This window comes from Hyaena hyaena, unplaced genomic scaffold (assembly GCF_003009895.1).
Source record: "Hyaena hyaena isolate Hyena2069 unplaced genomic scaffold, ASM300989v1 scaffold_433, whole genome shotgun sequence".
NCBI lineage: Eukaryota > Metazoa > Chordata > Mammalia > Carnivora > Hyaenidae > Hyaena > Hyaena hyaena.
The window spans coordinates 1258311-1274414 of record NW_024081066.1 but is presented as its reverse complement, the minus strand read 5'-3'; positions in this window follow the sequence as shown (position 1 = coordinate 1274414).

Below are 16104 nucleotides of genomic sequence, written 5' to 3'. Positions count from 1 at the left end.
TCGCTGGCTTTGGGGGCCATATCCGCTCCTAGGAAGGGCAGTTGAGCTGGAGAGTTGCCCCTGGTCTCTTTCTTAACCCCCTTGTTCCAAAGAGCACTCCAGACCCGCCCTATTCTTCAGTCGTCTGGGTTCCCTTTCAATGCATTAAATTCCGGTGATGCTTTTACTTTCTTAGCCTGAGAAGGAGAGAAGCAAGGAAAGGACTGAGAAGAATATTGTCAAAATAAAAAAATTGTGGGGCTGTAGGGCGACATTCCCATCAGCCTCATGAAAAGGACGTGGCCTCCACCAGATGGAGATTGAAAGCAGTCATGAATACGTCTTAGGATCCTGCCCTTCTGGAGTTGGATGACCCTCAGAGGCCACTATGAGAGTCCATGGTCGAGGTCAGACTGTAGAGTCAGATAATCTGTCCTAGAGGGCCTGACTACGGGCAGTTACTGTTGAACTAGACAGGCCAGTTGTTCGCACTCACTTGGACCTGGGTTATTTAGATTCCAGGTTTCCGCTGGGAAGGTAAATGTACTGTCAACTGACAGAATAGAATATGTGTTCTCTTTATCATTATATTATTTATGCCAAAGCCGTGAGCTGTCCATCTCCCATTCTCCATTAATTTGAATGTTTATTTCCCGAATATTAAACTAGCCTCCCGTCTGGTTTTTCTGGAATTTCAAAGTACAGCTATCTCACTTAACTAGAAAACGTATAACCAAAGAGATTGTGCTTGTGCGTACTCTTCAGTAATTACTAGCCTATCCATGGCATTTTTAGCTTGTTGATCTTCACATTTAATTCACTTTTTTTGTGTGACTTCTGAGACTCTTCCAAAACACAAGCAAAAAAAGGCAGAAGATATAAATTCTCCAGGATTAGAAGATGAAAAGTGATTTTTAAAAAACTACACTTTTGATTTACATTTGGGTAAGCAGTTTTAACTCCCACTTAGCTTGTTTGCCATGCTGCTTTATAGTCATTGACTCCTTCAGTTTCATGGCTGTACTATATGTTTAGAGAAAAATTTTAAGTAAGTATGTACATTATAGTATCATTTGCATTAAACTATTTGCTAGTACAATAATTAAAATAATTTCTACCCAATAGAGGGAGAAGTTACAGAAACTTAGTTTAGAGGGCCTATATTTTCATGAAAACCCACCACCTCAGAATGCTGTTTAAAATAGCATCAGCAAGGGGCGCCTGGGTGGCTTAGTCTGTTAAGCGTCCGACTTTCGCTTAGGTCATGATCTCGCGGTTCGTGGGTTCGAGCCCCGCGTCGGGCTCTGTGCTGACTGCCAGCTCAGAGCCTGGAGCCTGTTTCAGTCTGTGACTCCCTCTCTCTCTGACCCTCCCCTGCTCGCGCTGTCTCTCTCTCTCTCTTTCCTAGAAATAAATAAAACATTTAAAAAAAAATAAAAATAAAAAAAATAAAATAGCATCAGCAATAAATGAGCTGTAATTAGCCTTCAAACTCATTTAGAATTTTTTTGTTTTAAAGTTTATTTCACATTTCACTTTTATGGCTTTTGGCTCTCCGTAATAGAAAAATTTCAGAAGAGCAGAGACTGCCCCACACAGCCTTGCCCTCCCAACACTTAGGAAGTTTCCCTGCATGCGAAGCCTGTCTGTTCTTCATTCCGACAATTACTTTTTTAGAGGCTTCCAATGTACTTGACATGATGTTGTGCTTAGTGGTAGGTTATACACACTTGTGGCAGGATGAACAGAGTTCTAAAAGTTGGGGGTGGGGAGTTGTTGAAGGGCAAAGAAAACTTGGGTTCACTTTAGCCTTCCTTTCTTTGTGGAATATCCATTTATCTCCCCAATTTTTGATATGAAGCAATGATGTGGGGGTTTTTTCCACCTCCTCTAGACCATATTGCTGCCTTTAAATCTCTCTCACCAAAATCCTGAAATCTCCATTATTGGAGGAAACACACATATATATGTATATAAGATGTATATATTAGACATGTGTACATGTATATATCTAATATGTGTCAGAGAATCCCAAGAAGGATGCGAGTTGTCAGCACAGAGGCTGACCTGGGGCTTGATCTCACAAACTGAGAGAGCATGACCTGAACCAAAAACAAGAGTTGGACACTTAACCAATTGAGCTACCCAGGTGCCTGGATGACCATGGTATTTTTGATAATTTTCTCTGTATTGCTGAGATACTTAGTAAATTCAGTGCAAACTCTAGTAAGTAAAATATATTCTCAATTTAAAATATCTTTATATTGAAATGCACTAAGTTTTCAACCCAAAACTTTTCATAGGTGTGTTCTTTGTAACCTCACTCAAAGTAACATCTTTCAACAAACATTTTTACAAGACAAAACTCATCATGTACATTTTCTTTATGTTTATTTTGATAGTTTCAACCAAATTTAGATACTGCAAAATTATAGGTCTTCTCATATTTTGATTTACTTATTTTGAGAGAAAGAGAACCCACATGTATGGGGGAGGGGCAAAGAGAGAGTTTTAGAGAATCCCAAGCAGTCTCTGTGCTATCAGTGTGGAGATCCATTTGGGACTCAATCTCATTAACTGAGAGATCATGATCTGAGCCAAAATCAGGAGTGGGATGCTTTACTGATGAGTCACCCATGTGCCCCAAGGTCTTCTCATTTTTAATCCATTGGATACAAAATATAATTTCATTCAGTCAAAAACAGAAGTTCTATGAAAAGATTCTCCTCACAAGTTGATTGAGCTGTTCTAAAGCACAATTACAAATTTGGAAACTGGGTCTTTGATAATATCTGTGCTCTTTTTTTAAAAAAATACTTATTCATGGGGCTCCTGGGTGGCTTAGTCGGTTAAGCGTCTGACTTTCGCTTAGGTCATGATCTCTTGGTTCGTGGGTTCGATCCCCACGTCGGGCTCTGTGCTGACTACCAGCTCAGAGCCTGGAGCCTATTTCAGAGTCTGTGTCTCCCTCTCTCTCTGACCCTCCCCTGCTCACGCTGTCTCTCTCTCTCTCTCTCTCTCTCCTAGAAATAAATAAAACATTAAAAAAATTAAAAAAAAATTAAAAATAAATAAATAAAAAAATACTTATTCATTTTTGAGAGACAGAGCATGAGCAGGGGAGGGGCAGAGAGAGGTGGACATAGAATCCAAAGCAGGCTCCAGGCTCTGAGCTGTCAACGCAGAGCCCGATGCGGGACTTGAACCAAAGAAATGTGAGATCATGACCTGAGCAGAAGTCAGATGCTTAACTGACTAAGCCACCCAGACTCCCCTGTGCTTTTATCATGGAGTACATTCGGTTCTTTCTTTGGTTGGTAGAGCTATATTTCAATATCTTCCTATTTGCAACTTTCGTTTTCAATAATTGTAATACCTAGATATTGCAAAAGTCTAATATTTTAATTTTAGAGTTTTATGATGATTTTAAATGAAGTGCTATGAATATTCAAAGGATTCATTTTAGTCCTCTTGTTTAACTAGTGTAGGTCATTCAGATTTGTTGACAAAGTAATTCTTTAAATAAATGTCAGTGGCAATCTTCAGACAACGCCACAAATTTAAAGAACTCTGTTTACTGCCCCCAAAGCATTCAGCTTATTTGCTATAGGCTGTACTACAGGGTAACTCAGTCTCTATTTCACATATTTCAACTATACCTTACCTTTAGTTTTCCACATTTACCACTGATTCTTACAAGTAGCAGCCTGGTGAGTTCATGTGTGGCAAAGGCAGCAGCAGCAGCAGTGGCAGCAGGCCAGTGCACATCTGACTGGTATACCAAACGTCTGGTAGGATCAGGAAGCTTGAAAGTGTCTCTATTACAAAGACCAAGAGTTGGCTGTACTTAGCCTCCCAAATTGAACTGTACTTTTTCCCCCATCTGAGATCCTGCACACTATCCTTGAAGGGAAGGGGTTAGTTACATTGCATCTGGAAAGAGTCCAGAAATGAGTTATTGCTGGCAGTCTTTCAAATTTCCCCACAAATTTAAAGAACTCTGTTCACTGCTAATAATGCATCTCACACACTATGGAACAAGACCACAGCAGAAGTTGTGAGTAAATATGAAGGTCTACCAAACCTCACCCAGATTATTTTAATACTACTGTTAGTAACAGTGCTTTGTTTTCACAAACATGCACAAGTTATGTTACTTAAATTGGAGTTGATGTGGCCAATACTATAGAAATCTTTGATTGATGTAGTAAGCATAGTGATAGGAATATCTGGCTGTGACTGTCCATTTAAATACTCTTTTCAAAAGAATGCTTATTTATGCTTTACATTTTAAAAGTGCTGTTGCCATCTGTGTTTGTTTCTGTTCTTGAAAACAAGCCTAAAAATAGTTTTTACTTATAAAATGTGTGAGGTATAGTCTTTTCCTTCAAGCGATTAAACAAACTCCAAAATAAGATACATTTTGCAGATTTATCAGCTAACTGTAATAAAAACTCATTAACTGTGGTTACTGAGTAGCTGGCTACATTGTTCTACCTTAGCCTATAGGCTCCTAGATAGAACAGAAAACTGTCAGTAGACCCTAAAATTACACATAGTACACATGATAGTATGAATCTGAAGTTCATACCCTTGTCTACCTTCCAAAGACAGCAAGGAGCTGAAAGAAACAAATTAGAATCTTCTAAAATATGTCCCTCCCTTGGATTCTCATAACTGCTTTTTTGGTTTTTTTGGTGTGTTTTTTTTGTTTTTTGTTTTTTTATCTTTTCTTTTAAAGGCTTACACATAGTTTAAATGCCTAGGTTCAACCACAAAGTCACTATCACCCTTTTATCAAATCTCTTATCCTGATAAAGGTCACTTGTGTATTCTCTGAACCATATTTTAAATATCTAAAACAGCTGAAACTGACTTAGTAATAAGTTATACTCCTGACTTTTGTGTCATATGTAAAAATAGCAATAACTACTTATTATAACTGAAATAATGCAAAATGTCATTTGTCAAGATGGACTTCCCTAATTTTATTATGTCTATGTACTATCCATTCTTTGATAAAATTTCAGTGAAATATAAGATAGAATTAATGTCTTGATTTGCTGCACACAATTTGTTAACTTGAGAGGTCCCCCGGTCAATGAGAGATATTATTTATTGTCCTTCGTCTCTCTGCTTTTCTAGAAACCATACCTTATTTTTCCTTTTTCCAAGCCTCAGTTATTTGACACGCCAGTATGCTTTGGCATTAGCAACCTCTGAGAGGTAGGTTGTGTCAATTTGGAAGATTAATATAATATACAAGAAAGCATAAAAATAAACTGAATGAAGAGTCTGTGGGAGCAACTCATCCTAGAAAACATTTTCTTAAGGTCACAAAGGCTCCTGTGAATCCCACGCTTCCCATCCCACACACGTTGCCAGGGGACTCATGTATATTCACTGTGGTAATGATGGAGGCAGGGAGAGTCCTGTAATATAGTAATGTCAAGAGGCCTATGGCAGGGTGGTTAATTTCCCAGAAAGTTTGTTTTGGTTTTTCTCCATTAGGCTAGATGTTAAATGACCTCCATGAGGTAATTCGTAATTTCCTGACTAGTCAGTTTTATCTAGGTGCCTATATTTCTTATTAGCACTCTTCAGTTTAGCCTATTGCATGATCATTCCTTTAGATTGTTCTTTTTATTTTCACTTAATTTTGATTAAGCCCTCTCTATCCTGAAAATTCATCTGATGGAGAAACATAACTAAAATCCCAAGTCTAGAACTGGATTGGTTGAAGAGCACCGAATAACAAGTCTTTTAACTATGAAACAGCATCCTGTCAGAGATGATTGGTAAACTAGAATCATAATGAAAATACCACCCAAAGAGTATTTTCTAAAAGGTGCATGTATAGATTCCCACACCAGAAAAAGGAACCAATATTTTTATGCTTTCCTTTTAACTGTTAATGATACCTATTCTAGGTAATCTCCAAAGATGTCCTCAATGAAACATGCTTACCGGACTCTACACCCTTAAGCAGTTGGCCTCACATGGTTTCTGGTCTGGCCTGAGACTGGCATTAACCTATGGAAAGAGGCAGTAGTGACACCATACCCTCTACCGACCTAGGTTTGAAGAGGACTAGCATGAGGACTAGAGGTAGTGTGTCATGCCTTGGAATGGTCACCTTTGGGAACCACCATTAAAGAAGTCTTGCTACCCTGCTGAGGAGACCATGTGGAGACACCACACCAGGAGGACACGTGGAAAGGCCCTGAAACCCTCTGGAGAAGCAGAGGCCCAGCCAGCCCATCATCCTTCTGAGGACTATAGCCCCAGCCATCATTTACTAAGACTTCATGAAGAACCCTATGTAGGTCCATTGCAAGATTTGTCCAGCTGAGCCCAGTGGAACTGGAAACTATAAGAGGCATCAGCCTGATTGCTATTTTAAGCTTCTAAACTCTAGAGTAATTTGTTATATAATGATAAATAAGTAAAACACTACATGATAGAAATAAATCTAGTATTCCACAAATACTGCCTATAATTTCTCCTGTTCCTCTCTTCATCTAGTCTCTTGGGCAATTTGAATAACTCTGGGAAACTAAAACAACACACTTTTATCTATACCATCCTACTTTTCTGTGGTGTGTTCACCATCCATTTGAGAAATAATTAGAAAAATGAGACAGAAGTTAAGTAAACTTTTTAAGATCATTTGGACCGAATGAGAATTTATATTTATTTCCAAGTGTCTTTTCTCTCCATTGCATCTTCTTATCATGTTAGAAACTTTATTCAATAAGAATGTCTCTGACTTTAGCCTATCAGATAGCCATATGACATTTCATTATATATGAAAACATCGGGTTCTAGCATAATACTTCATAATAAATGAGATTTAGAAGCTGCCCTCTCAATTTACCTCCAAACTTTTACTTCTCATGAGGATAATGTGTTGGGGAGAGGCAGGGGGGAAATCTATATTAGAAGTACATTATTGCGATAATGTTGATTTAAGTTCTGAGTGTAGTGAATTCAAAATCTAAAAAGAAAAAAATTTTTTTTTGTTCAGCTTTAACTTTAAATGAGGGCTTTTGATTAATTTTTCACAGAGGATTCTATATTTGCTAAGAACATATTATTAGGAAATTTATACAAATAAAACACACATCTAAATTTTGGGTGATTCAGGTGAACAAGCTCATTAATAACTTATTCCAAATTTAATTTTTTAAAATGAATTTTTAAACATATTTTTTTGAGAGAGAGAGAGAGAGCACGCACACAAGCAAATGAAGGCCAGAGAAACAGGAAGACCCAGAAGCTGAAGCAGGCTCCAGGCTCTGAGCTGTAAGGACAGAGCCCATCACAGGGCTTGAACCCACAAACTGTGAGATCATGACCTGAACCGAAGTCAGATGCTTAGCCAACTGAGCCACCCAGGCACCCCTCCAAATTTCATTTTTTATTAGAGTATTTAGCATGGAGGTAAATTAGTTTACCCAAAGATCATATCTTGACGTGAGAATTTCATTAAATTTATTGTTACAATCACAGAAATATGAAACTAAATATTTTTTCAATCAAATCAGATAAATTAAGACCCCAGAGGAGGTGGGAAGGGAAGCAATCAGCTTCACACTTGGAGAGGTACACTTTGAAAAGGAGAAATAATTCTTTTTTCGAAGAGATCACATGGAAGAAAGAAAGGGAATACAGTTTGGAGAAATTTCGAGAGGGAGGGTGTTTGAGGAACAGCATTATCTGCAAGGAAGAATCATCTTGGAACATTAGGAGGTTCACAGCTTTAAAAAAAAGTATAGCTCTGGTGCTGCATAGGCTGTGTGCTGCCCCACTGCAGATGACACCATTCAGATAGACTGTCACATGCTTCACATAAACCAGAGTGCATCAAGGAGCGAGTGCAGTTAGAGATCATATTTGAGCTCCTGTAACAAAACCCACATCCAATGGTTTGATACATAAGGGCTTATTTCTCTTGTGTAATAAAAGCCTGGATGGATGGCATGGCTCATATGGTAGCTTTAGAGTGACATCATGAATCACCTTTCTATCTTTCTCTTCTTTTGTTATCCTAAGTATGTGTCTTTCATTTGCATTGTCATGTCATAGCAGGATGACCAAAATGTCCTGGCTTTAAAACTGAAAGCCACACATCTAAGAAACCGCCTTAGTCCCAAGTAAACCAATTGATGCCCTTACATGGTCTCAACATGGCATTCTACCTCTAACTTTTCACGTCCACCTCATATCTTTCTTCTATCTTGTAGACAGCAAGAAGATAAGGAGGAAGTAGAGAATAAAGAGTACGTGGGAAAGTAAAAGTTTTCCAGTAATTCTCAGCACACATCTAATTTACACAAGGTAAGCTAGCAAATGGATCATATTAGCTAGACACACTGCTCCCCAAAATAATCAGGGTTCCATTGTAGGAAGTAACACAGAAAGTTCATTAAGAAGACAATTATCAGGATTTGCATAATTTTGTGACTTTCTGTTAGGACTGCTCAGCATCCCAGGGACAAGAATAGAGAAAGCAAAGGAGGCAGGCAAACCAGGGCTGGATATTGTCAAAGAAAGAATTGGAAGGACATGGAAATATATTATTTTGGGATATGCATGTCATTTTTGAAATGGCTCATCAGGCAACGCATACCTAGGAAAAAGGTCAATAAAACTAGGAAGGGTGTCACCTACAAAGAAAATATGATAGAAGGACTAGAAGTGTAGAATAAAATATTAAGATTCCTTATAAATCCTGGGGAGGAAGCCTTATGAGAAAGTCAATGATTTCTTTTATTTTACTGATGTCAAATTATTTGCCTTCAACTCGATATTCACCGAATAGTTCTGTTTTGATTAGTTTAACATTCTAAACTTTAGGGAGAAAATTTTATTTAAATTTGTTTTAATATTGTAATACTTCTGTTACACTAATAATAAATCAATGGTCATTAACAATGGATCTAATAGAAAATCAGGTGGTAAGTTAACTGAAGGATTAAAGAACATTTTAATGAAAATGTGTGTGCAAAACTAAGCTAAGTATTTTAATGCCGCGTAACCATTGAATAAGTCATGGATTGAAAAGCAACACTATGTGTCTTTAAATGATAAGTGACATCTGAATTGAGATCACCTTATGTTTAAAGTAGACCACACTTAAATTCGTATAATATGCATTCAGACTGGAAATAAACAGGGCAAAGAAGATGTAGAATAGGTGATATAGGTATATAACCACTTTTGAGGCAAGACATAGTGAACATAAAATGATCAGTTTCTGATTAGTATTCATAAAATGATAGCTTTTAAAATTTCAAATTGGAAATTCCACATATTTGCATAAAGAGAGTCAGGAAATTCCACTAACAGTATTGCAAGACTTGAGGATGAAGGGAAATAAGGAGATAAGCTTACAAAGCAGCTAAAGAAAGCAATCACCAGTCTAAGAGCAATAGCTGCATCCTGGTTTGCAGTCTGCTAAGACAGAGAATTCTTGTGCATCTCAGTCGATAGCACACAATTTCCCAGAATTGGACTCTATTTCCTACAATGGTATAAGTCAGTTTTACCTCAAAGGATTTTTTGATTCTCTTAGCCAATGAGGAAAAAATCAAGGAAAAGGAAAATTCAGAAGAATAATTGGGCAGAGCCAATATTACCATGCAAAATGGCTGCCTAACCCAGAGAAATTGAATACGGATTTAGGCCCATGAGCTTTTATATTGATAAAATGATCCTGGAAATATTGACCATGTCAAAAACAATTTTATATATCATTTTTATTTAATAAAATCATTTCAAAAGTATTTTAAAAATTACAAAAGCATTGTAAAATAATACATTTTTCTGAAAATCAATATTGCCTCCTTTTGAGATTGGAAGAAAAATATCATTAAAACACTGATAAAGAGTCTCCTTTTTAGGCACATTTGTCAAAATGTAATAAAGAAAAAGTATGTGAAAGTAAACTTCCTTTTTGCCTCTAACCCAGCTTTTTGAGGCTTATTAGGTTTTTGGTGAATCAGTTATCTGTTGCTACATCACATACCATAACCTAGAGTCTGGTGGCTTAAAACACACTGACTTCGTATTTTCCACATTTTTGTGGCTTGATGAAGTGGTTCTGCTGGTCTTACCTAGGATCCCTCATAGAGTTGTATTCAGTTGGCTTCATTCCCATGTTTGGGTCACCAGCTGGGTCAGCTGCAAAGAATAAGGTGGCTGGGTCTTCTTCTGATGGCTTTTTCACAGAAAGGTGGTCTCAAAGTTCCATGAGAGCTAAGGCAGACTCTGAAGAGTCCCTTGGGGCCTTGGTCTGGAACTCACACTGTGTCACTTCTGCCATGTTTTATAGGTCAAAGCAATTCACGAGGACAGACCAGTTTTAAGAGGCGGAAAAATGGATTGACTTCACCTTTTGATAGTTGAAATGCAGAATATTATCGCTATGATTTTTAAGTACTCCAAGTAGAAAACTTTGAGAATTTGACAAATAATTTAAACTCTCCACCAAGAAAAAAAAGGGCAAATGTATGTAAAGTCTGTGTTAAGTTTAAAGCAATAATGCCCTTCTTTGTGACGGGAGTCCAGGTTAAGAGTCCCTGATTTAAATAGCTCCCCCTAATTTCAATGTACAACTTAACATGAGTAAACAGGAATGCAGTCAAAAGGATTTGCAAAAGGTTAAAGAAAAAATACAGCCATCTGCACTGACATTTTTCTCAGTTTTAGGTTTTACCTCCTATATCAAAAATTATGTTTTTACTTAACATAACAGGACTTTGAAGAGTTAAGACACAAGAAACGTATCATTGTTGAACAGAAACTGATAACTTACTTCCCTTTGAATGAAATTATTTCTAATATAAATTAATACATAACAAAAGACAATATTCTGCTTTCTAGTTCTTTAAAAATCTTCTGATTTTAATCAACTTGTCACTCTATTTGCAATTAAATTCTTTTAATTTAAAGAGGTTAAAATCAACCTATTTTTACCTTCTTTATTATTGGTGGTTATTGGTGGTTGAAGGATCTTCTCTCAAACAGGAAAGTGAAGCAGAGTTTTTGCATAGTTTTAGTTAATAATTCAAAAATTAACTAATGTATGTTGGGATTTATATCAACACAAATATATTTCAAAAATAATTTCACATGTAATAACTTATATTAGTAATATATTCTGAAGACATGGTTTGTATTTGATATAATCTTTGTGATATGAACAAGTATTATAACACATGGTAGTTTAATTTGGCTAAATCCCAATTAAAATAAAGAATATTTTTAAAAAAGAATATTTTATTACTTGTATTAACATACATCTATTATTTGCTGGCAGAAGGATTTTAAAATGTCACATAAGTAAGTGCCTGGCATTTCAGCCTGTAATCTGTAATTGATAAGATAAAAGCGAGACTTCCAGATTAGGTACACAGGTTACATAAAGGAAACCCTTACATGGTTCCTGAAATTTGAGAGGAACAGGGTACTGCCATTTGATAACAAGAGGTAGAGTCTGGAAAGAGGAAAACACTTTAATCAAGACATGCTCTCAGACCATGGCAGAAAACATTATTGAAAAGCTCATGGCAGGGAGTCTATATTAAAACCAAAGTCCACAAATTATATGCTAAAAAGAAATGAAAAATCTACAGTTTAAGCCTCGCAGTTGGACTAAACCCAACTATAAGTGACAATTTTCAGGTGAAATATTTTTTCTTTTGGGTATAAAGAGATCCAAAGTGCGAGAAGGATTGCAGACTTTGAAGATGGAGGGAGCAACGTGCAAAGACTTGGTGGCTGTGAGGAGCCGAGATTGTTGTCTAATTGCCAACAAAAAATGAGGATCTTAGTCCTACAGTTGCAAGGAACAAAATTCTGCCAATAGAAAGAATGAACTTGGAAGAAAAACTTGAATTCCAGATGAAAATGCAGCCAGTTGATTCCTTTATTTAAGCCTTAGATATTTGAAACTCACTCATCCTGCCTGGACTTCTGACGTACAGGAACTGGGAGATATTAAGTGTATGTTGTTTCAAGCTGCTAAATTTGTGATAATTTATTTTGTAGCAGTAGAAAACCAATTCAGGTTTGGGTACCCATGGTGCACCTAGGGCAAATACCCACAAATGTAGAATGGATTTTGGAATCAGGTAATTAACGGAGATTGAGAAACATGATAGAAAAAGCCTAGATTGCTTTGAGAAAACCATTAGTAGAAATATGGACACTAAAAATACTCCTACTGAGGGCTTAGCAAGAACTGAGGAACTTGCTACCCAATACTGGAGAGAGATCCTTGCTATGTAGTAGTAGGAAGTTTAGAAAAGTTGTTTTCTGGGGCACCTGGGTGGCTCAGTCTATTGAGGCCTGACTTCGGTTCAGGTCATGATCTCATGTTTCAGAATCCGGTTTGAGTCCAGAATCCGGTTGTCTGCTGTCAGCCCAGAGCCCACTTTGGATCCTCTGTCTCACTCTCTCTCTGCCCCTCCCCCCAACTCAAAAATGAGCAAACTTTTTTTTTTTTTTAAGTTGTGTCTTGCTGTTATATAGAAAGCAGAATTTGTAAATAATAAACTTGGATATTGAGTTGAGGAGATCTCTAAGCAAAGTATGGAAGGTGAGGCCTGGTTCCTTTATTCTGCTTATAATAAAACAAGTGACAAAGAAATGGAAGCAAGAACTGTTAACCAAAAAGGAATCAGGGCATGATGATTTGGGAAATTCTCAGCCTATGGAGATGACAAAAGATGCTAAAAGTAAGAGCTTACTCCTGAAAGTGCAGCACAGAGTAAAAGGTGTGGGTGTGTCTTTACAAATTTTGCTGCCACCCTAGAAAGATCAAAAGGTCAGAGTGCTCAATCACCAGAGATTAAAGGTGTGCCTCATAGATCTCAATCAGACCTGAAGGCCTAAGAAGCTTATTAGCAAGGTCCCTTAGCCACCCTAGCTCAAGCCAAAATTAGAAAAGGAATTATCTCAGAAAAAAAAAAAAAATCTGTGAGTGAGTCTTTGTCTGGTGGAGTAACCCCTTCAGAAATCCACATAAACCCAGAAGGTACTTGGGAATATTTTATCAGCAAGAGTACTGCCAGCTGGGACTGAAAGGGGCAGAAAGAATATGAAATAAAAGGAGACCCTCAGCATCCCCAAATTTTCTTGGCAGGAAGCAGGGTCTGATGATACAAGTAAGCTACAAACAGAATCTACCCTTTCATGAAAAAGGAAGGATGACTCAGAGCTAAGATCCCAGAAGGCAGAGGTGAAAGCCCCAAAGAATATTCTTAAGCCTTGAACTCTAATGGGGCCTTCTCAGCTGGATTTAAAACGGACTCCATATTCCTTGTGTTGGGGCCAGAATGTTTATAACTGCATTCATTTTCTATTGCAGGTAACAAATTACCACAAAGGTAGTAACTTAAAACAACACAAATTTATTCCTTCAGTTCTCTAGGTCAGAGTGTAGAATGGCTTATCTGGCTTCTCAGAATCTCACAAAGACAAAATCAAGATGTCAGCCAGGTGGGACTCTTATGTTGGGGTTCTGAGGAAGAATCTGCCTTCATGCTCATTCAGGTTAATGGCTGAATTCTGTTCCATGTAATTCCCCATTTCCTTGCTGGCTATCAGCAAGGGTCCAGTCTTATCTCCTACAGACCTCCTATGTTTCTTTGCACATGAAGACCCCTCTCTTCAGGGACAGGAAAAGCCCATCGAATCCTCCTTGTGCTTTGAATATCTCTGATTTTCTCTTCTTGATTTCAAACTTATGTTCTGGTATTTGAGTGTATGAACCCACTTTAATTGTAAGCAATGAGAAGCTCTCAGTACCTCAGCAGTACACATAAGATGTGTTCCCTCAGTTAAAGTCAGAATCACAAGCTGATGTCTCTATTGGACCCACCCTTTGATTTTCTTTTTTTTTAATTTTTAATGTTTTATTTAGTTTTGAGAGAGAGAGAGAGAGACAAAGTATGAGCAGGGGAGGGGCCGAGAAAGAGAGAGAGAGAGAAAGAGTGTGAGACATAGAATCTGAAGAAGGCTCCAAGCTCTGAGCTGTCAGCACAGAGCCCAAAATGGGGCTTGAACTCATGAGCCAGGAGATCATGACCTAAGCTTCAGTCAGGCACTTAACCAACTGAGCCACCATGCACCCCAGGCCCACACTCTGATTTTCTAAGTGTCCATTTCTACAGACACACCCTCTCTACACTACCAATAATGAATGTTATCTGAAGAATATTGATGAAATAAAATAGATAGTAAATAGAACTCTATTTTATTGGTCATTGGGATAAAACATTATTGGCTTCTTTGAGAGAACATGGCCTATCAGAAAAGTAAGCTAGAAATCCAGACATCAGGTTTCTGATTCTAATCTTGAGCAAATCAATTAAGTTATTGCATTCACTTTTCACCATAGGTTTCCTTCATAATAAAAGCTTTAGAAATACTAAACAGATGCAAAGCAATGTATTGATATTAGTTATTATTTCCGTGGCACTGCTATTACTTCTGTAGTTGTCTCTGATATGATAGTCATTTCCACATTTTTTAGAGACATCTGGCTCCTGCATCTCTCTCTTTCATGATTACTCTCCTTGTATTCTCTGTCCCAGCCATACATATTGAATATACACTATCTGCAATTCCCTAGACATGCTCTTTGTTCTCTTGTGCCTCCTGACCTTTCTACTCTAAACTAACTGGCAATTTTATTTCTCATGTCTTTTCATCTGCACTTTTCATCCTTTAGAAATCAGATCTCTAAACCTCTAATGCTTTACTTAATATATTAGGTGCCCTTTCACATGCCTTTTATAGACTGAATTGCGTCCCCTCCAAAATTCATATGTTGACACTTTCATCCTCTATGTTGGATGGGTCCTTTAAGGAAGTAATTAAAATTAAATGAGGTCATAAGGATGAGGCCTTAAACCAATAGGATTGGTGTCTTTAATAAGAAGAGAAAGGGATGTACACAAACAGAAGAAAGGCCAGGTAAAGACACAAGGAGAAGGTGGTCATCTGCAAGCCACGGAGAGTGATCTCACCTGAAACCAACACTGCCAGCACCTTGACCTTGGACTTCCTGCCTCTAGAACTGTGAGAGAATAAGCGTTTGTTGCTTAAGCCACCCAGGCTGTGCTGTTCCATTAAAGCAGCCCTAATGAGGTGATACAGTGCCTTTGTAGCTCCCTGTGCAGAGCTCATCAGTTGTTGGTTGTTACTTTGTTTTCCAGCAGTAAAACCAAAAGTGAACAATGACAATGATGCCCACTTATAAGCACAACTAGAAATATGAAGGCTGAATTGTTGGCTTGTGTCCTTAACTTCAAACTTTCAGAAATATTAGGCCAAATTTAATGTGTCTAATGTCTTACCTTCCATTTTCTCTGAAACTTCTTGTTATTTAACTTTTACCTTCACAACTCTGCCAAAACTGTTTTTCAATTATGTCATTAATGACCTTCTAATCAATCTCATTGGGTAGAAACAATACTGTTGAACTTGCCCTTATTTCCAAGTCACTGTTCTATTGCTTTTCTCATCAGCCTTTGGCTATCATTTCCAGTCTTCTTTTATTCATTGATTTTCATCCATGTTTCCTCAAATGAGGATATTCCTTGATGTTCTATTCATTGTCCCTCCTTTCTTTCCAAAATTTCCTTCAAGCCTTCAACTTCTGCTATTGTCTTTGTTTGAAGGGATCCCCCAAATAGATATGCCTGGTCCAACTTCTCTTTACTATGCTCACTACTGCATATTTCCATTTGGATTTCGCACAGGATTTCAAACTCATTTTGTTCAAAATTGAATGCCAATGATAATTTTAAAATAGAGGAAATTGTGCACTGAGAAAATAGAAGGGAGATAATGTAAATCTTAGAGTTGGAGTAAATATTTTTCCAGTCCAAACTTGCTAGAGATAAGAAAGCTAAAGCAAAATATAGCAAGCCCTCAAGTCTGTATTTCTCAGAAAGAAACAAAAGGATTGGATGACTATTAGTTAAAATGGCCTCTAGATTTTGTTATGCTCTTGTTTTCAAAGATGAACTCAAATTATGAAGCTCTGCAATATAGAGAGAGGTTAGAGAAATATCCTTAGGTGTTCTCATGTAAACTATAATGGAAGTTGTT